Source organism: Candoia aspera, chromosome 5 (assembly GCF_035149785.1).
Source record: "Candoia aspera isolate rCanAsp1 chromosome 5, rCanAsp1.hap2, whole genome shotgun sequence".
Classification (NCBI taxonomy): domain Eukaryota; kingdom Metazoa; phylum Chordata; class Lepidosauria; order Squamata; family Boidae; genus Candoia; species Candoia aspera.
This window is the reverse complement of record NC_086157.1, coordinates 5,329,432-5,352,298: the sequence shown is the minus strand read 5'-3', so window position 1 is coordinate 5,352,298 and position 22,867 is coordinate 5,329,432.

Below are 22,867 nucleotides of genomic sequence, written 5' to 3'. Positions count from 1 at the left end.
CAGAATTTTTGATGCAATGTTTTTGTCAAAAGTGCATGAATAGATAAATAGATAGTTGTATGTCTCTCTCATGTGTGCACAAAATACATATTGCTTGAGAAATATGCACAAAGCAATCTTACATCAAGGAAAAATTGTTTACAAAAAAGTGTAGTTATTAGGAAAAGGGCACAGGGAATTTCATCTATTAGAACTTCATGAAAATGGATATGAATGTGTATGCAAAGCAGTTTATTCTTGTTGCTTCAAATTCACAAAGAGATCCAGGAATTGGAAGAAACAAAGTCTTTAATCTGAAGATGTAAAGATTAAATCTCTTTAAATTTGGAGCTGGGAGAAAGGTATTCAGAATAGAGTTTGGAGTGGAGTTTGTTCTTCAGTCTTTAGGTTCACTGCTAATTTGAAGCTATAGTTGAAGACTGATCTTGAGCAGAATATGAAGTATGTTCCTCATTATTCAGACAACCTGGAATTCATTCTCTCCTGGCAAAAGAATAGGCTTCATTGCTTGCCAATCACAGGTTTGATACTGTATTTAGCTGCCTTCGAAATCAGCTTTTACCCTTCATTTCACAATTAGCACAGCCAAAATATCTAGATAGCACTAGAGTGGTTGAAGAAAACATATGAGGTTCTACAAAATAAAATGTGCCTACAGTTAATGTTGCACATTTTCACTGTTTTATAAGTAAGGACAAACTGGTGGACAAGTCACGTCAGAAAGGAGAGGCTTAGCCCACCATTCACTGTCAGTTTCTTCCATCTTTTTGTGAGTTTTATTTTACAACACTGAAGACAGTCTGTTTTTCAAGAATATTTAAATGGAACTGAAATCGCATTAGTAAAAGAGGCATTTTTCATCCATCTAAAAAGTGAGGTGGATTTATAAGGGGCATGTCCTCGAATTATGACATCAGGGTTTCTAAGCTATTGCATTCATAATATAATAAGTGATGTTTAAAGTTAGAAGTACTGCATGCTTATGAGTTTTCATGGTGCGAATAGTGGCCAGCACAGTGGATAAGAATGGCTCTTGAAGGCATAGGGTAAGATAGAAGATAAGTGTGTGTGTGTGTGTGTGTGTGTGTGTGTGTATGAAGAATCTGTGGTATATTTTCTAAGACTCAGAAGTTCAAAAAATTAGCTAGGGTTAGTTTACAGTTTTGAATGTTCCTTCTGGTAACTGTATGGCACTTTAATGCAATTCACAGTTCAAGGATCATGTTGAATCTATCAGCTCAGCATAGTTGTCTGAGTTTATGTAATTGCAGTTTATGTTTCATTCTGAACATCTGTTACATCTGTAGGCATTCTTGAGGCAATGTAAAAATATTAGGTTTTCCATATTGAATAATTATTAAACAGGTTTATGAATGTGACAACAGAAGGCTTAAAGGAGAGTGTGTCTACATTATGGAAAAAGGCTAAATGCAGAGGATGAGTCATGTTGACCATTAACCAAGTTCTTGGGTACAAACACTGGAGATGAACCATCTGGAAGAAATAGGTTTCCATCCTATTATTAACAGGATACCACCTACTATAATACAGTGATCTAGCGTAGCTGTTATGCAGTAGGTGAGAGATGTAAATCAAATTACCTGTAGTATGAGTCCCTGAACACCTCTGAAAAAAAGGAGCTGAGAAGATGTAAGGTATTAAAATACTGCATTGTTTTTACAGCCTAGTATAAATGCTTTCAGTTAGATTTAACTGCTTAATATTTATTGGATGGCACTGCAGCAAGAGGTGATGATAAGCACATAACCTTGTCTGCGGCTACTGTCCTGCCAAGAGAAAAGACTTCTGGGTCTTGCTACATTTTATTTCCCAGATTTATGCTGAAATTAAATATACTTGGATGGAGGTTGCACAATGTTCAGCTGGGCTATCAGAAGTTGGGTCTGTTCTGAAATTCAGTCTGGGATTCTCTTTTCTATTTAATCTCATGCACTTTGACTGTTCTGTGCCCGCTTTCATTAATCTCCTCTAGTTTGCCCGCCCTACTAGTTTTTGTTAGGTTTGACTCACATCCCCAACATTTAGTCCCTGATACGTTTGCTGGCTTTGAAGCTCAGCTGCTTGCACGCCATTCTCACTTTCTAACTATGTCATAGCTTTCACTGATTTTAATATCTCTTTGGACTATGGCCATTCAGATTACACATGAATAAAAATACTTCTAGGATACTTTTAAAGGAAACATGTTCCAAAGAATGTGAGAAGGCTCCTGAAAATGTTAGGGCTGGTGGCTTTCCAGCCATACTGCCTACTTCAACCAACTAGTGTCCTATTTTAACAGTGAAGTGTATTCCCATGATCAGTGGCAGGTATTTTATTTAGCATCGTACTTACTGTAGGCAACTGCCATGAAACAGAAAATCTGCTAAGATGTGGCAATGAGTGTAGAACACAACGTTTGAATGGATAGTCACCCCAGAAGTGCCAAACACTTCGTACAAGCTCTCTAGGGTTTTCCTGATATCTTTTAGCAAAGAAAAGTAAGACTGGAGTTCTTTAAGATTTATTGGCAAGTCATGGAAGCCAAGCAGCTTCACTTAGCAAATTACCTTATTGGACCTCACTAAGATGTAGGAAAAAATTAATGTGGACACATTAATTGACATGTTGACACATTTGAAGCTGTAAGAATTCACCTGCAGTGGTTAGCTCAACTGTTCATGCTTCCTTTGCTTAAGGTAAGCATGTGTACATAGTAAGTAGAATAACAACAAAAAATATACATAGACGTATTATTCCACAATTAAGTGCAACAAAATATATACACATCAGATGAGATTTAGTAAGAGAAAAATGAATTACTTCCCCTAAATTGCAAACTCTGAGTCTTACTTTTTCTAACCTTCATAGGTACTCAAACAAATTTAGCAGTTCTTGATGTAACTTCTCATGATGTCCAAAAACCTCTTTGAGGACTGATTGGTTATTAACTAGATCCAAAATAATTGTCTCAAAACTGATTTTATATTAATTAATTGCTGGATCAAAGCCTTCATAATTTCTTCGTTCCCACTTACTGCTCTCTCTCATCTAGGTCAACAACCTGGAGTCAAACCTTTCTCCACTTCAAGTTTTCATAGCACAAAAGATAGACCTGTAAGGCAGCATAACCCTGACTAACTGTATTTATTAATTTATTTTCAACTACTTTCAGCCTGTTGTGTCTCCAACCCTTGACTGGAGCTGCCATAGAAAAATAAAAAAAAATAGGTCTGTGTATATTGATATTGTAATACATTGTAAAACAATATATTAATTAGACAAGTATACTGAAGCTAGTTCATAGGATACCCAGTAAAGTAAGAACATACTTAGTAAAAGTTCTGAAAAGAAAGGTTGAGCAAACCATGTGCTAAAGCATTTCTCTGACATTGCAGCTTAGAAGAGGCCATTTCTTTTGAACAACTGTTTTGACATCTTTCCTTCATCTTCTGAGTACATCTGTGCAGACACAGAGCGTTCCCTGGGATTGTCCCTGAAGGAGAACACACTTGCTCAGAACCCCCCTGAATAGTTGTGTCAAGCCCTGAAGATGTCTCCTTGATCCTCTCACCAACAGCTTTAGAAGGATGATTCCACCCCTTGGCAGTGCTTGAGTACAGAGCTGAATGTGTTTAGCCTAAAACCCTTTAAAATCTTCTTTTCTAACTTTTTCCAAAAGCTTTTTTTTTACTAAACATAAGTTTAATTACTTCTACATGGTTTTATTAAACCAGGCCAGGACAACAGAGGTTTTTTCCCCCTTTTTTACTTTTAATTGTTCATTTTAATTGGGCAATTTATCCAGGTACTGCATTAATTTCCAACATAATAACTCATCCAGCTGCAAAGGTTATCTCACTGTATCAGCCTTATGCCACTGATTTATGATCCAAGAGGCCTTTGAGCTAAGAAAACAAAATCATCATGGACCTTTAAAATTGGAGTTTGTTCAGGGTTTGGACAAAGCAGCATTCTGTAGCCCAGAATGTTTTACCAAAATATTTTTTAAAATGAATACCTTCTATGTTGTAATTAAGCCTTGACATCCACTGCTGTGTGTGTGTTTTGATGTTGTTTTGATAGACAAGTAGAGACTAATCTATTAACAGTCTCAGAGAAGAGAAAGATAGAAGGGGGTTATATAAAAATGGTGAACTACCATCCATTCAGCTGGTTAATCATGACTTCTGCAAGTCTAATCTAGAAAACAGCTCTGCCTTTCCTGTTGCCAACAGATGTTAAACTAATAATTTCAGGACAAAGGAGCTAACAAAGTTTCTTAGAAGAAATAACTTTTGGCAAATGTATAGGATCCCTTGGGAAACATTGTGACAAAGAATAATCTGGATGATGAAGAAGAGGATCCTATATGACTGGTCAATTATTTCCATGTTCGTAATGTTTACCTGCTTTATGCCAGATGCAGGTAGGCATTAAATTGGAGAATTTCTGGAGAAAACTGCATGAAATGTAGTATGGGAATGAGCCCTGAGGGAATCTAATGTGAACTCTGCAAAACAATGATAACATGCTCAGCATTTCCAGGGCTCAAATAAGTCAATGCGCATCACCCACAGAATAGAATTAGGAAAGTATTGCGCTAATTACTAAAATCCCATATTCCTCTTGGGTGTAATTCCTTTCTGTTTTGCTAAATCTCTGTTTCTTTCTTCCTTTTTTTCCAATATAGTGTAACTAGTATTTGGGCTACTGTGTCCGTGTTGCATTATACTGCATTGTATAATATTACATTACATTCAATGTAGCACTTTCTGCTATTCTGTGAGAGTTCAGGTTAAAGATTCAAACCTCAACTTTAATGAAGCAGTTTTCTAGCTTTTATGATTATGAAGAGATGCTTCAAAGTACATGAATAATACCCATCCAGAAAACTCAGAAACCCAAAGAATAACTGAATAGCATATTAAAAAAATAATGGTTCAGAGACCTACCAAACTCCTTGTCTTTCACTGTGACTACCACAATCAGACTGAATTATGCAGTCCAACACAGAATGCCTTGTTTAATTGTACATATTTAGCAAATCTAGAAATGCCAAAATCCACATTGCTTTAAAAAAATAGTAGAACAAGCCTCTATATATTATGTATAAACAGCCATTGGACTATCAACGTAAATGTTGTGCTAAAAATATAACCACAAGGACAGATTGTCCATATTCAATTTCATTAAACCAATTAGGTTGCAATGCTAAACATATGTAATAGGGAACTATTGACTAGGGACAGAGAAAGGATTGCAATATAAGGAAACAATGCATAGGGCTGATTGTACTAGAGAATATTTATTTATTTATTTATTTATTAATCAAATTTATCACCACCCATCTCCCAAAAGGGACTCTTCCTAACTACTGTATATTTTCCTTGAAAAACATTATAGGACCAGAAGAGAAGGTGGCTTTATTAACTTGGTTTATGTATTTTTGTGGAATGCAGGTCTCCTCTTGTGGTCACACAACATTTGTCGATTCATTTATTGTTTATATAGATAGTGCTGTTAGGAAACATCTTAAGGAAACCTTCTCACTAGACTTTCCAATTCACAATACTGTTTCTTTCTTCATTTTACTTCAAATCCATCTGATAACTGATATTATCAGTGACATTATCATTATCATTAACAGCATTTAGTAAGTAATTATTTAGTAAGTAAACCTCTCTTGGGGGAGATGGGCAGTAATAGAAGTCTGAAAAATAAATAAATAAATAAATAAATAAATAAAATAAAGCACTAAAAAAAGCAATAAATATGATTAATAAGGAGATTGGAGTGCAGGCTCTCAGTGGCTGTCAACTGCCTCTGGAATCATGAACAGCATGTCTTGGTGGGAAGCTAGAAGGGAAAGTGGCTTATGAGCTTCTCAAATGCGGTGACCATTGTGTGACACAGAATGCTGGGTTCAGTGGACTCAGGGCCACATCTGGTAGGGTTCTTATGTCCTTAGGGAATCAGGCATGCATCCCTGGGAAGACTATTCCATAAACAGGATTCATAACAAAGATGGTCCTATTTCTCACCTCATGTTGCTTGCTTGGAGGAACTGGGAAGAAAGCTTCCAAAGATGATCAAAGATCCCCAGGAATGTCAATATCACTGCACTGAATCAGTGTTTGCCTTTCTTCTGGAGGGAGGCCATTTCCACAGCTAGTCCAGCTACTGAAACAGTTCCTTCCCCCACCCCCGATGGCCCTTAGCTGCCTTGTTTGGTGACAAGATTAGATTGCTGCACTTGTGCTTCAACCAAGTAGATTTTCCACAAGATTTTGGTTTTAAGATTAGTTTCCCCCCCTCCTGTAATAGAGTAGCACAAGGCTTTGTTTGCATGTAGCTTGGATGCTGTTAATCAGGCTGATTCAGGCTGATTCAGGTGCAATTTGACATGTAGAGCAGGGAGGCTCAAGGAAGGCGAGATCGGTGAGTACCTAGAGGCAGCTTTAAGGCCTAGGAGCCTGTGGAGATTAATTCTCTTACACAGAAATCAATGGGAGAGAAATTGATTTTCTTTTTTAAAGACCATAAAGAAAAAGAAGAAAACAACAGGAGCCAAATAGCTGCTCCTCCCTCCCTTCTCTTCTGCTGATGTGAGTTTGGTAGGACTTCAGTTTCTCCTCCACTGGAGCTTCCCCACTACTCACTGACTGGATCGCTACTGTTTAACAGCAGGATATAGCTCCTGGCGGACCTTGACTAGCAATAAAAACCTAAGCAGAGTTGGGTCTATTTAGCACTGGAAATCACTGGGAATCCCAGAAGTATAAACTAGAATAGGAAGTCAGGGGGAAAAAAAATCCCAGAAGAACTCAATGACAACTCACTTTTTACTGTTGCCAGGGAAACCTCGTGGCCTCATCCATGCAGCCACCAAGCTGCATCATCCAAGCTCAGCTCAAGGAAGACTTTACTTTTAGTGGCAAAACAAGTTGCACTAATTAATAGTTTTATAATAATTATAATCATATTCCTGAAATACCATGGAAGATGTTTGTAGTCCATGGGGTGGGTGGTTGTGAGGTAGCAAAGAATTCTAGTCGAGTAGAATGCTGCACTTCACTAGGGATACATCCTGAAAAAAATACTTTCAATTGTATGTTATAGACTTGGTATTCACTCTGATTTCCATGTCCTATCACTATAAGAGGCAATGGAGCATACATTGATCACTGGTATGCTGTAAATTCTTTATATGTTGATAGCCTTTATGCAAGTTTGTTTATCCAGCATCTGTCAAGTAGACTAATGGCAAGTTACATCTCCCAAACTTTCTATTGCTTATTCCGAACTAAGCAGTGATGTTTGGCTTTGCCAATGGCTGTGGTGGGAATTGCCTTCATGTGTAAGATGAATTGAATGATGGGAGACAGACTAAGTCATTTCCCCACTAGCATCTTACATTGTCTTCTAGATTCATTCAACCACGGTTGTGCCAAAAGGAGGACAGGCTTCATATCACTTCAACAATGGCCAGATGATACTATGAGGAAGCTCTAAATTAGTAGTGGGGAAATTGCCTAAGTGTAGATTTGTTGATTCCCTCAGAACTATTAAATAACAGTCATCTAAAAGCTGAACAAATTAGTTTGACCGCTGAAGGTTGTAATGAAGAAACATATCCTTTCAAAACAACACAATATAACAGCAAAGTTTTCTCCCTCTGGTTTTGTAGGGCTGTGCCCTGTGTTGTAATTTAAATGAGAAGAAGCTGGTTATAATGAGGAGGAGATTTGATTGTTTTGTGCAGTCTTGGGAGATGATGTTTCTGAATTTTTTTCAAAAAGTGAGGCATTTAATCTCCCATTTCAGGTACCTTGGAAAACTTAGTATAAACAATAGAAGACTCAAAGCAAAATGAGACAATTCCCATTAATGCCAAAGACAGGTTTGCTTAACAGATCCTGTAGTGACAGGGATAAGCATGTAGGAGAAATGTGGGGAATCTAATCTCTCATCTCAAAAGTCATCTGTTTTTAGCTTGGCCATGCAGGAGCCTTGATGAAGCTGCTTGATAGTTTTCACTGGCATCATCTACCTGCTTCAAGGAGTGCCCTTACTTGGATCTTCCCCTTTAACCACAACTTGTGAGATAAATAGGATCCCCGGTATTATCTGGCAGCAAAATGGAATAAAAATGAAACAAATTCTATATTGACATTGAATCAAAAACACAATTTTATTAAAAAGAAGAGTTAAGCAAGGAGAAGATATAGAACTTCCTTTTTAACTTTTGGTAATCACATGCAAAAATAAAAGGATAATTGATGGTGGGGAAAATTAGAAATAGTGTCGCTAAATTCCTGGCAGTGCCTAGTAGAACTCTTCCACAGAAAAATACAGTGAATGATATTAAATTCTGGGTAGATTGCAAAGTGGTATCATTTTGCTAATAATAGATAAGCAATGCTGATGGAAGGAGGTGACCATCTGCATCAAATTAACAGAGACTGAGTTTGTATAGAAGCAATAATAATCAGAGAAATAAAGATTATAAAGCAGCATGCACATTAAAATCAATGAAACATTTAATCACGGATTCTTGAATAAAAGCATTACCTATACCTTAGAGATGGCGGATCACTCCAGCAAATTATTCTTGCTTCCGTTCCCTAGATTTTCACTGCCTGTTGTAAATTACAATCTTAAATCAGAAGCTCTGGAACAATTTTTAGCTTAGCTCTTCTTCCTAGTCATGGTATTTGCTTTGTTACTCCTGTCATTTCCCATTTTGTTTCAAATTACAAAAGTTTTTTTTTTTTTTTTGCCAAGAATGGTGGACAGCCGTATTAAAGTGTTTTCCTCTCGTCCGTGAGCCATTAGAAAGAAATGGTAGCATAAATTGGCCCCCTCATTCCCAAACTCTGTTCTGCTTCAGTAATGAGTCTGATGAGTACATTCCATTATATTTTACTAGGAAAATGCCCATCACTGCTGTGAAATTAGTGTGTACGTGGATCTAGAGTTTGCATATTGCAAAGACCTCTGATGTGAGGTAGTCATTATATTCACCATGGGAATTCTATTCCTGTTCCTGCAAATGACCTATTTTTCTATCACTTTAACAGTGTTGCCAAGGACACTATTGTCTCTTCAAAGAGTCGCAGTAGTTCATATATAACTTTGCTAAATTAATCTAATAGGTTCCATTTCCTTTGTTGTGGTAATTGTTTTTCTAGTGAAGAGAGATATGTTGGTATCATCCATACCCATCATCCACCCACCCAAGACCATGCATTATGACTAAATGCTTAATTTTTTATGATGTTAGGATAGGCTAGTTATAAAGTACAGAGATGTATGTCCAGGGGAAAAGAAAATACAATATCCACATGTTGATGTACATTTCTGCTGCATATGCAGATGTGCATATAACTGACACTGGCAGTTTCTCAAGCCCAGGGTTTTGGGTACATTCTGTGAATCTTCTGGGGATGCTTCTGATCCCATGGAGTGGGCCATGGAAATCAAGGTTGGTTCTGGTTTCACAACTGCTTACCAAATTGTGCATTAGGCTGGATGAGGTGATTGTTCACGGGGTTGCCAATGATGATGTGGGATTGCCCTTCTTGTGGAGGGCTGGATCTACATTCAGCCATATTTTACTGCATTCCTCACCTACATGGGAAAACTGAAGATGGAGAGGGAATTTCTTTGTTGTACGTGGCAAAGAAGACTTGGTGGTGAGAACAGCCATGTGTCTGGACCCTGGTGGCCAGCGACCCCATGGTAGACCCAAGAAATGGTGGATGGACTGCATTAAGGAGGACATGGAATGCATGGAAGTCACTCCTGAAGATGCCTTGGACCAAGCCAAATGGAGACGGATATGCCAACAAGCGGACCCTGCCATAGTGCAGGAATAACGCAAGGAAGAAGAGGAAGTTCATATGCAGGATCTGTTGTGCATGCTCTTTTAAAGATAGCTAGCATTTTCTCCCCATTTGTTGTAGTTTTGTGCAAAGTAACATGCCCCAGTTCTATAGTTTTCCCTTTGGTTACCATCTTACCCCTGGTAATTCTGCTATATTATCGTTGCACTTGAAACAAAGTCATTTTGTCTTGATATTCGCTCTGTAGCTCTCTTGCTAACATACAGAAACCCACAGGGCTTCCCATTCACAAGCTAGTAATTTTACCCTGTCTATACAAGCCTCTGGTGAATGAAATGATTATTACTGCTTGAGATACTATTGCTCCAGGATGCATGAGATTGTCCTTGAAACTATGAATGGCTTTTTCTGGAGATCATAATTTTTAGAAACATTGCTTTCCATATCTTACATTTCCAGAAGTTATATTAAAACTCCTGAAGTATCCATCAGCAAATACCGTGTTGTGTGTGTTAATATAAGAAGTATCTGAAAGTACTGCATATATTAATTTTATCTTATCTCTGTAATACCTTGAGCTTTTGCACAAAAAAATTAATGAATATATAATCATGATGCATAAGTAGGAGTATAGTAGCACAAATTTTAGATGTCGGAAGATGAGGCTCAAACAAATTGAAACTTAAGTAACCTTTTCTTGTGAACATGTCCTTGCAGATTTGATGCTGCATTTAATTCGTAAACTTGTTTAGCAAGAGAGCAAGCAACTGTGTAGATCCTTAGATAAATTAGTCCTCTGAGCATCCTCTTATCTTTATTAACAGTTGGTTATCTATAAAACTCAGAGTCTTTTGGAGTGAGTGGCCATAATAAATTAATTAAATAAATAGGCAGGCAGGCAGGCAGTCTCCACATTTAACTGAAGCTTTAAGTTAATTGCTGAATGTGCAAAGTTTACATCTCATAGTAAGCTTGTTTAAGCAATTTCAGCAGATTGTGTTCTGGGGCCTGTACTAGAAAGAGAGTGGGGACGTTGGGTGCTTCAGAATGGTGGTAGAGTGGACTTTCAAAAGCCAAAGTGTACCTTTGTTACAACACTATGCTGACAAATATGGTGTGGCCTTCTGCCTTTTCTTACCTTGATATCCAGACATTTACTGTTGGAGAACAAAGCCCATTTTACATTGCTAGGAACTCCTTTAATAATTTTATTTACTTATTTATTTGTTTAACTTACAGGTTGCCTGCCTCTTAAACAAATCTGGCTAGCTTACAATTAAAAACCCACATGTAAAATAATACAATGAATCAGAAGAGCAAAATAGCAAAACAAAAACAAAACAGATCAAACCAAACCCAAAAGGGGCTCCAGAATCACTCTGCCCCCAGGGCCTGGGAGAACAACCAGGTTTCAATAGTTTCCTGAACAACATAAGGGGAGATCATTCCAGAGGGCAGGAATTGCAACAGACTGGCCATGTTTTCTGGATATGGCATTCTTTAATTGATGGGACCAGAGGGGACCCATCCTGTTGGACCAACTTGGATGGGCAGAGACAACTGAACAGTCCCTTAGGTAGCCAATTCCCTTGCCATGAAGAACTTTAAAGATGATAACCAACAGCTTGAAATGTACCTAGAAGCCAAGTGGCAACCATGTGATACCATGTTTTGGACCAGCTGTAGCTTCTAGCTGGTCCTCAAGGGCAGCCCCAGGTAGAATGTGTTAAAGTAACCTAATCATGAGGTGACTGAAGGGCTTCACTAATTCTACTACAATCTCTTTTTGTCAGTGTAAATCCTGTCATTCTCTCCCTTTTTTCCCCAGCTATGTCCATCATGTTCTTGAGAAGTACTTGAAAGTGAAATATAAAGAACAATTTAAGGTCACAGGTCCCTACTCACTTACTTGGGACTAAGCCACTTTGAACTCAGTGGGATTGATTATTGGAGTAGACATCTTATTTATTTTTATTAATTTATTTGATTTTTCTATCCTGCCTTTATTATTTTTATAAATAACTCAAAGTGGCAAACATACCTAACACTCCTTTCTCCTCCTATTTGCCCCACAACAACAATCCTGTGAGGTGAGTTGGGCTGAGAGAGAGCAACTGGCCCAAGGTCACCCAGCTGTCATTCATGCCTAAGGTGGGACTAGAACTCTCAGTCCCCTGGTTTCTAGCCCAGCACCTTAACCACTGGACCAAACTGGCTCTCTTATGTTACCATGCCTTGTTACGCATTAAAAAAAAAAAAAGGTGGGGATTCTGCAGAACAGCTTAGGGGTTCTTGAAGTCCTCCCTTCCTACCTCTTATAGGGCATTTCATTCATAGGTGGCAAATATTAACTTTGCCTTTGTCTGGATTTGAGTGAAAGGTTTTCTGGAACATCTGTTGAGTTCAGAATAATGTAAAAGCTGATGTTATGTTACACCATTTAACAGATTGAAAAAGCATCTGAAGGTTCCTAATCCATTGTACTGCTTTGAACTGATTTTAAAAGGCCTCATACATTATGCTAGCCTTTTCTTATTGAAATTATTGAAACTGAATTGTGTAACCATCTCTCTGTGCCAAGTTGCTACAGCCATTCAGCTGGTTTTATCAGTGTCATTTGAGACAGGGAAGAAATATTCCTGGAAAACTGAAGTCAACTTTTGAGAGGATGCCCAGAAGTCTATGGACCAGCAGTGACATGGTGCAGAACAACCTTTGTATGGACCTTTCAGAAGGCTCAGAGCATTGTTCATGCATCTTCTAATTGGACTTCTTGAGAGGCTTAATTTGAATGAAAACTTTAAAGTCCAGTTTAATTTTATGTTCATGTCTGAACAACTTTGAATTATTTTCTATGGCCCTAGAAAACTCAGGTCTATCTTCCCATTTGCCCTATTTCAACTTCTTGCATGGTTTGATTCTCCAACGCTTTTGAATGTAGCCTTTGGCAAGCCCTGACAAATTGTGTGTATTTTGCCATGCCTGTCCATATTAGGCTACTAAACCTAAATTATTATTAAGTTCCTGGCAGTTTTAAGATCTGAACCAGGGATGGACAAATGCAGAGGTCTTAGTAATTCTGTTATACTATCTACCTGAGATGGCATACCATTTCTCCAAACTTAAGCATGGCTTTTTTGACCATCAGTAGAATGATTTCCCTATTGTCTCACTCCCTTGAGAGTGAGAGAATAAATCAGAGTGACCTCTTTGTCTTTATCTCTTGGAAGTCCGTGTTTATTTTGCTTATCCAATCATTCACTTCTATTCCTACCTTGAGAGAGAAAACAGAGTTCACAAGCACTCTTCACCTATCTGAGTCTTTAAGCTTGCTGAAGAGTCTTCTTCCAACTTATTGCCAAGTATTCTCCTATTTATAGAAAGACATTATATCTAGGTGACTTGAGAAAGAGCTTTATGATTACAATCAACAAAGAGCTGTATCATGTTTAAGATAGATTCTTTGTACCTCCAGGGGGGGAAAAATTACCTTGATTCCTAAAGGTAATTGTGAAGGCAACGTGGGACAGGAAGAACAATAGATTCTTTACAAGGTTCCATAGATTTTGCTTTAATATGGCTACTAGTATTTTCATTGATTCCTTTTCCTTTATCAGTGGCTAGGGATCCTTGAGCCATGCATTCATACCCATCATGCTCTTCCCTTTCAAAGAAGATAAACACAGGAAGGGAGTAAATAGCAGGAAGCAAGATTAATTGGAGGCAGGAGATAATGCAAATGGAAATTCCCAGATGGGCAGATAGATTTTTACCTCTGCTGCCCACATGGCTTTGCTCATTCAAGACTTTCATGAAATGATTTTCAGTCAAAAAGTGGGCAGGGTCACTAGCCTTAGCCATACACATGTCACATACAGTGTTCCGTGCTAAAAATAAGAGTTTAATACCAGCCAGTTCTGATGCATTTCAACTGCTATGCCACCAATACAACTAAACACCAAGCATGCTTATACTACTTCATGCAAGCCAGGATCTCTAAATCAAAGACTACCTTGTAAAGTAGCATACAGTTAGGAGGGATGTACAGTATAATAATAAAGACTCAGGATGTGGATACTATAGGATGCAGTTTATTCCACATTTTAAAGATTAATAATGGGATTAGTATATAGTTACCCTTTAGTTTTCACATATCCTTCCATACTGCAATACAGTCATTGACTAAAATAAATATCAAACTATAATAAAACATGTATTTTAGGAGACAGAGCACACACATATTCTTTTTTTATAAAACCACAGATATACATTTTTTTTTAAAAAAATGTGGATTCATATAGAAGCAGGATGGAACCAGGTTACGAATGGACCGATGTGAAACTGATCTGGATCTGGAATGTGCACTTCTATGGAACCTCTGTTGTTGGTTATTCTAGATATCAATCACACTGGTGTGTCACTGAAGCCACAACTAAGGCTTCATCATTGAAGAAATCTGTCATTTCTTAGCAAGACAGTATTGGGCAAGAGGAAGTACAGATGAACATTTGTGTGGGAAAAGATTGCTTAATCCTTCCCATTGTCTTCCGTCAGAAGGGCTTCTCTAGGTGAATTTTGGGTGGAAAACACATTTTTGGAAGTCTAGTTGGGGAATAAGGCATTTAGGAGAAGGAGAAATCTTATACCCAAAAAAAAAAAAAAAAAAGGAATAGGTGCTGAAGTATTAAGCATACCTTGTTTTTTCCTATTTTCTGCAAACAGCTGCTTCTGGAAACAGCTTTGCAGAGTGCAAAGGAAAGCCAAGGCTTTCAAATCTGAAGAGTTCAAAAACTAGACTGACATGATGCCCATCTACCCATTGAAGCCAGTTGAAGATGAAACTTCATAGTAAATGAAACACAGATCTTCTGCTGAAAATAGCAGTGCTGTATCTTGTTCCCCTGTTTTCTTTCACTTCTTAAGCTTATCTTGCATTCTGATCAATTGTCTGTACTTTTTTTCAGCTGGGGGGGGAGGGGCTCTTTTGAGAGAACCATTATCACGAACATTTTCCAGAAAGGATATTGGGATGGTATCCTACTTGTTGCCAGGGATCTTGCCTGGCACGCCCACCCCAAATATGATTTTAATACTGGCAAGGATCTTTTTATTCTTCCAAACATTTTAACGATCCATTTTATCTTGAGTAATTGGTTTTTGCACTTTTTTTTTCCCGCCCTCTGTTGATTTAAACTTTTTTTCCTATTGTATTTAGGAGTATTGCTCAAAATAAGTTTCAAGAATTCGCTTTCAGAAGGGAAGGGCTTGCTTGCTTATATTTTGTGAACATCACAAATATCTACTTTGCATAGGCTTGAAATTCCATCAACATTTTCCACTTTTTCAAATTTTGCAATGCAGTGCTCAGTCCCAAAATCTGTATGCTAAGCAATGATGGAGACACCTATATACATATATCCACTGTGTGTGTGTGTGTGTATGACATCCTGCAAAAGCTATAGATTAGGAAACTAGGTAAGAAATATATGAAAAAAATAAAATAACTAAAACACAAACTTCTTGTTTTCTTTTTTCTTTTCTTTTCTTTTCTTTCATAACCAATGTGGAAATAAGATGAAACACACAGAAGATTAAAAAAATGAGAAACCTACATTGACAGAATATCCTTTGCTTGTTGTTTTGAAAAGGAACATGGACATGGACTGCCAAGGGTTTTGCAATGACAAAACCACCTAGCAGTGATTGTCTACATCCCTGTCGATCAGAGACAATCAGTGTAGTAGAAGTTTTCTGTGGGTGCAGTTGGCTAAGCTATTCCAAATCATTGAGCCTGCTAGAAGAAACTAAGCTCTAGAAAGCATGAAAGAAATACCTGGGAAAAACGAGAAAAACAGAAAATTTAGAGAAAAGTCCAGGGAATGGAAGGGGGACACTGCACCGAAGCAAACCTGAGCCAAAATTATTGCCTGTGACTCTAGATTAGCTTTGTTGACAGTATTGTTGGGTACCCTATTTACTATTAAACGTGTGTGTTCTTCAGGTGACTATCCTAACTGCATGTGTGTGAAGCTGAAGTAAATATAGTATGTTGTGATTTTAAAATAAAAACATGCCTTTCAAAGCTCAAGTATTTACAGTATTTAGGAATTTATTATTGCATTTCTTTCTGTCTCACTTTTTCTTTGAACAGCTTATGTAAGGTTCTTCCTTAATTAATGAATATTTTATTACAGTCACAGACCACAATTACAAATAAAATACAAATTTGTACGAAGACAAATAAAAATGCATTAAAATAAAATAAAACAAAAACATGATAATATTAAGGGTGGGATCATCAGTGGGCAATCAAAGTCTGCCTAAATTGCAGACCGTATAACAAAACCTTCCTTAATTTTACCCTCGGAGTAATAACTTGGGGAAGTGGTTTGTGTTGCGGGAGTGGCCCAACGTCACTAGTGATCTCCATCATGGAGTGAAAACCTAAGCCTTCTTCTTAAATGGTCCAAACTTCATAATATAACCACTAGACTACACATTCTCAATCACATACCTTCTTGGAAAGGATTTATAATTAGAAGGTGAGGAACATCATCAATATCTACATTGAATAGGCTGTGGAGGCCTCAGCGGTAGAGGTCTACAGACGGTAAGAGTAAAATGACATGTTATGGGTTGCTCAGGGGAAGCCTTGGATCTTGGACATGCCCCCAGGACCTGGCATAGTTACTTCCTCTCTCTTTGAAATATTGGAAAAACTCAGTGCATAAAAGTAAGTAGGAAGGAAAGGCAAAGCCATCAAATCTTAGCCCTTGCCAACAGCAGTTCAGCATGACAGGACAGTCAGCTAGCAACAATATTACATTGTTATACCACTTGCAGTTTTCCATAGCCAGCTCTCCTCCTCACTCCTCTTAGTAATGTCAGCAACATCATGGTCTTGGCATGGTGGTCCACTGCAGAGTTCTGTCACCCTATATTTCCTGCCTGCACTTCTCCCAGATGAGCAATGAGAAGGAGTGAGTAATGGCAATCAGGCTGTGCTCCATTTTCATTTTTTTTTAACCGTTTATTTTCATAGGGAGGGGGAAAACTAAAAAGACTAACCAATGGAGAGCAGCAAAGCCACAACTGTGTGTGACTATAAATGATGAAAGGAGGGCAGTCAGTAACTTGATATAGATGGGAGGGGGGAAATCCCATAAGGCAGGACAATCAGAGACCATCAACTCTAAAGCTCCAAGGGAAGTCTTGTAATAACTTCACAGCTGAGTGTTGCTAGATCAGAGCAGCAAATCAGTTTGGAGATTCAGGTGGTGGTTCCAGTGTGGGTAAGGGATCTACATTTCCTGGAAATTCAAAGGAAATGCTTCTTTCCTATAATATTTTCACCAGAGGGAATAGCCCTGGGTAGCATCTCCCTGCAATGTGTGAGAACAAATCAGGCTAGAAATTATAGGTGTGCATGCAAAATCTACCATCAGCATCTTTGCATATACTCCTTTTTGAATGAGATAGATGATAGATGATGGATGATAGATGATGGATGGATGGATGGATGGATGGATGGATAGATACATATTTTTTAAAAAAAAAATGTTCCACAAGTGAGTATGTTCACAGCCTTACTTGCAGTTAAGCATCTGTCAGATGTCTTCTTGGCAGACTGGGCTAAAACTGAGTAAACGTGAAAAAAAACTTCAGGAACTTCTGATAAGTAACTTATTATAGAAAAGCTGAGAAGCTATGATGGAAAAAATCCCAGCAATTGCTGAGTATCAAGTATGAATTCCATTTACTGTATAATGCAAGTTTAAGTTAAGCATCTTTTTATCCAGAAAGGACTGGAAGTAATTCTTTTTGGGTCTACAGTTCCACCCATTGATTGTTTTGATAATAACCTAATGTAATATAAGAATGTATACTTCTGATGATGTGAGTACTATCACCGTAACATGGCAATCTTGCATTCAATTAAATGTGATTCTATCTAGCATCATCATTAATAGTTGTCTGTTGAGAAATTAAGGGAAAATGATCTGTGTTCCATGAGTCACTGAATCCAAGGACCTCCACTGCTAATTGCAAATTAGCTAATGCACAGTTGCTGAATCTGTGAATTCTACATACTGTAGGACAGAAGAGGATTTTTCTTACATGGAATGTATTTTAAGAGAGGCTTACCACATAATTTAATGTCTTCAACCTGATGACAGGCTTTGCTCTGCTGCAATGCAGAAATGTATTTCTTTGATGTAATATTCTTCTTTTTTCCCCAAGCTAGAATAAAACTGTTATCTAATTGGTATTGTACAACATAATTTTGAAGGCTTGGATTCACAAAATAGTCTGAAGGAAAAGAACCAGTTGCTAGATCTCTATAGAGAACAGAAATGGAGGTGGGGCAGAGAATTACATTACTCCTTTGCCTGGATCTTTTATGTAAGAAAAAGAAAATGAAATTAAGTCCTGCTTTTAAAATATTGGGACCAACCCATATGTCACATGTAACTTTGCTCTCATTCTTCTAAAAATAAGGACTTGGGATGTGACTAATTTACTTTGGAAGGGTGGAATTTTGCAAACCAAATGCTGTAAGTCCTAGCTGTAATATCTTTCTTAGCTAATTATAGGTGCACGTACATGTGACAAGAACAAAGAGAAGCCTACATTTAGATATATCAACCTCTCTTCCTTAGACAGACTAACATAAACTCACCACCAAAAGTGGAGATGTACATATTTCAACTTCAGCAAAGGATGGTTACCTTGTTGTGGTGCTGGAGCTTGAGCACCTCAATGATGCCATGAGCGAAACTGTGAAGGGTCACCCAAGACGGGAAGGTTGTGACAGAGAGGTCAGACAAAATGTGATCCCTGGGGAAGGTAATGGCAACCCACCCCAGTATTCTTGCCGTGAAAACTAAATGGATCAGTACAACCAGAGATATGTCGGTATACCATCGGAAGATGAGACCCCCAGGTCGGAAGATGGTCAAAATGCTACTGGGGAGGAACAGAGGATGAGTTCAACTAGCCCCAGACGTGATGACGCAGCTAGCTCAAAGCCGAAAGGACGGCTAGCAGCTGACGCTGCTGGTGGTGAACGGCGAATCCGATGTTCTAAGGATCAGCACATCATTGGAACCTGGAATGTAAGATCTATGAGCCAGGGCAAATTGGATGTGGTTATTAGTGAGATGTCAAGATTAAAGATAGATATTTTGGGCGTCAGTGAACTGAAATGGAATGGAATGGGCCACTTCACATCAAATGACCACCAGATCTATTATTGTGGACAAGAGGACCACAGAAGAAATGTAGTAGCCTTCATAATTAATAGTAAAGTGGCTAAAGCAGTGCTTGGATACAATCCAAAAAACAATAGAATGATCTCAATTCGAATTCAGGGCAAGCCATCTAACATCACAGTGATCCAAATATATGCCCCAACCACAGATGCTGAAGAAGCTGAAGTAGAGCAGTTCTATGAGGATCTGCAGCACCTACTGGACAACACACGAAAAAGAGATGTTATTTTCATCATGGAAGACTGGAATGCTAAGGTGGGCAGTCAAATGACTCCTGGAATTACAGATAAGCATGGCCTGGGAGAACAAAACGAAGCAGGACATAGGCTGATAGAATTTTGCCAAGACAACTCACTCTGCATAACAAACACTCTCTTCCAACAACCTAAGAGACGGCTTTATACATGGACTTCACCAGATGGACAACACCGAAATCAGATTGACTACATCCTTTGCAGCCAAAGGTGGCGGACATCTATACAGTCGGTAAAAGCAAGACCTGAAGCTGACTGTAGTTCTGATCACGAACTTCTTATTGCACAATTTAGGATCAGACTAAAGAGATTAGGGAAGACCCACAGTTCAGCTAGATATGAGCTCACTAATATTCCTAAGGAATATGCAGTGGAGGTGAAGAACAGATTTAAGGGACTGGACTTAGTAGATAGGGTCCTGGAAGAACTATGGACAGAAATTCGTAACATTGTTCAGGAGGCAGCAACAAAATACATCCCACAGAAAGAGAAAACCAAGAAGGCAAAATGGCAGTCTGCTGAGACACTAGAAGTAGCCCAAGAAAGAAGGAAAGCAAAAGGCAACAGTGATAGGGGGAGATATGCCCAATTAAATGCAAAATTCCAGAGGTTAGCCAGAATAGATAAGGAATTATTTTTAAACAAGCAATGTGTGGAAGTGGAAGAAGACAATAGAATAGGAAGGACAAGAGACCTCTTCCAGAAAATTAGAAACATGGGAGGTAAATTCCAGGCCAAAATGGGTATGATCAAAAACAAAGATGGCAAGGACCTAACAGAAGAAGAAGAGATCAAGAAAAGGTGGCAAGAATATACAGAAGACCTGTATAGGAAGGATAACAATATCGGGGATAGCTTTGACGGTGTGGTCAGTGAGCTAGAGCCAGACATCCTGAAGAGTGAGGTTGAATGGGCCTTAAGAAGCATTGCTAATAACAAGGCAGCAGGAGATGATGGCATCCCAGCTGAACTGTTCAAAATCTTGCAAGATGATACTGTCAAAGCAATGCATGCTATATGCCAGCAAATTTGGAAAACACAAGAACGGCCATCAGACTGGAAAAAATCAACTTATATCCCCATACCAGAAAAGGGAAACACTAAAGAATGTTCAAACTATCGAACAGTGGCACTCATTTCACATGCCAGTAAGGTAATGCTCAAGATCCTGCAAGGTAGACTTCAGCAATTCATGGAGTGAGAATTGCCAGATGTACAAGCTGGGTTTAGAAAAGGCAGAGGAACTCAGGACCAAATTGCCAATAAAGGTAAAGGTAAAGGTTTCCCTTGACGTAAAGTCCAGTCGTGTCCGACTCTAGGGGGCGGTGCTCATCTCCGTTTCAAAGCCTTGGAGCCGGCGTTGTCCATAGGACACTTCCGGGTCATGTGGCCAGCATGACTCACAGAACGCCGTTACCTTCCCGCCGAAGCGGTACCAATTAATCTACTCACATTTGCATGTTTTCGAACTGCTTGGTGTGCAGGAGCTGGGACGAGCAACGGGAGCTCACCCCGCCGCGCGGTTTCGAACCGCCGACCTTCCGATCGACAGCTCAGCGGTTTAACCCGCAGCGCCACCGCGTCCCAATATTGCCAATATCCATTGGATAATGGAAAAAAACAGGGAGTTTCAGAAAAAACATCTATTTTTGTTTGATTGACTTTTCTAAAGCCTTTGACTGTATGGACCATAACAAATTGTGGCAAGTTCTTAGTGGTATGGGGATACCAAGTCATCTTGTCTGCCTCCTGAAGAATCTGTATAACGACCAAGTAGCAACAGTAAGAACAGGCCACAGAACAACGGACTGGTTTAAGATTGGGAAAGGAGTATGGCAGGGCTGTATACTCTCACCCTACCTATTCAACTTGTACGCAGAACACATCATGCGACAAGCTGGGCTTCAGGAATCCAAGGCTGGAGTTAAAATCTCTGGAAGAAACATTAACAATCTCAGATATGCAGATGATACCACTCTGATGGCTGAAAGCGAAGAGGAACTCAGGAGCCTTATGATGAAGGTGAAAGAAGAAAGTGCAAAAGCTGGCTTGCAGCTAAACCTCAAAAAAACCAAGATTATGGCAACCAGCTTGATTGATAACTGGCAAATAGAGGGAGAAAATGTAGAAGCAATGAAAGACTTTGTATTTCTAGGTGTGAAGATTACTGCAGATGCTGGCTGCAGTCAGGAAATCAGAAGACGCTTAATCCTTGGGAGAAGAGCAATGACCAATCTCGATGAAATAGTTAAGAGCAGAGACATCAGACTGGCAACAAAGGTCCTCATAGTTAAAGCAATCGTGTTCCCCGTAGTAACATATGGCTGTTAGAGCTGGACCATAAGGAAGGCTCAGAGAAGGAAGATCAATGCTTTTGAACTGTGTTGTTGGAGGAAAATTCTGAGAGTGCCTTGGACTGCAAGAAGATCAAACCAGTCCATCCTCCAGGAAATAAAGCCAGACTGCTCACTTGAGGGAACGATATTAAAGGCAAAACTGAAATACTTTGGCCACATCATGAGAAGACAGGACACCCTGGAGGAGATGCTGATGCTGGGGAGAGTGGAGGGCAAAAGGAAGAGGGGCCAACCAAGGGCAAGGTGGATGGATGATATTCTAGAGGTGACGGACTCGTCCCTGGGGGAGCTGGGGGTGTTGCTGACCGACAGGAAGCTCTGGCGTGGGCTGGTCCTTGAAGTCACAAAGAGTCGGAAGCGACTAAATGAATAAACAACAAAGAATCTGCTGCAAGTATTCACTATCCCCAGTGTGGATTCAGTATATGTTGAGACCTACAGCACACTCATTCCGCATTCTTGTGCATCTTTTTAGACCCGAGGTAGGCAACCTATATGGGCTGCAGAACCACACCAGGTCAAACTGAGTCCTTGAGCAGCTGCAGGTGATGATGGAGCATAATCTCCTTGAAAACACACACTGAGGCTGCCCTCATAGCTTAACCCAGCCTTTCTCACCTTTTTGACCCTGGAGGAGCCCTTGAAATATTTTTCAGTCCTCGGGGAACCCCTGCACATTCAGGCTCAAATATTATCCAGAAACTACAAAATTAGTATATTTGTTTCATAGGTAGGCCTGTAGGTATGCATCAGCAGTGTTCTTAAACTAAAAATAAAGAATGGAACTTACCTCTTTAATGTGAAGTTGCCCGAATTTGAAATTCTTTGCCACTGCTGCTGCTCTGATATCACCCTAATCCCTCAGGGGCACATTTGTGCACCAGGACAGATGTGCATAGTAATAACTGATTAAAAAGCAGCAAACAATTCAACTTAAATCATTCTTGTAACATGGGTAAACAGTGGATGGATGGATCTGCTGATCCATCTGAATGTTAAAAGCCATGAAATGCAAACAGGAAGATATCACCGCAGCACTGGTTAGGATGCCAGGTAGATTTTTAGGATTAGCTGATTATCCAAACAGTAAAGAACTAAAACAGCCTAGTATGGACATGCCAAGGAAGCTGTAATGT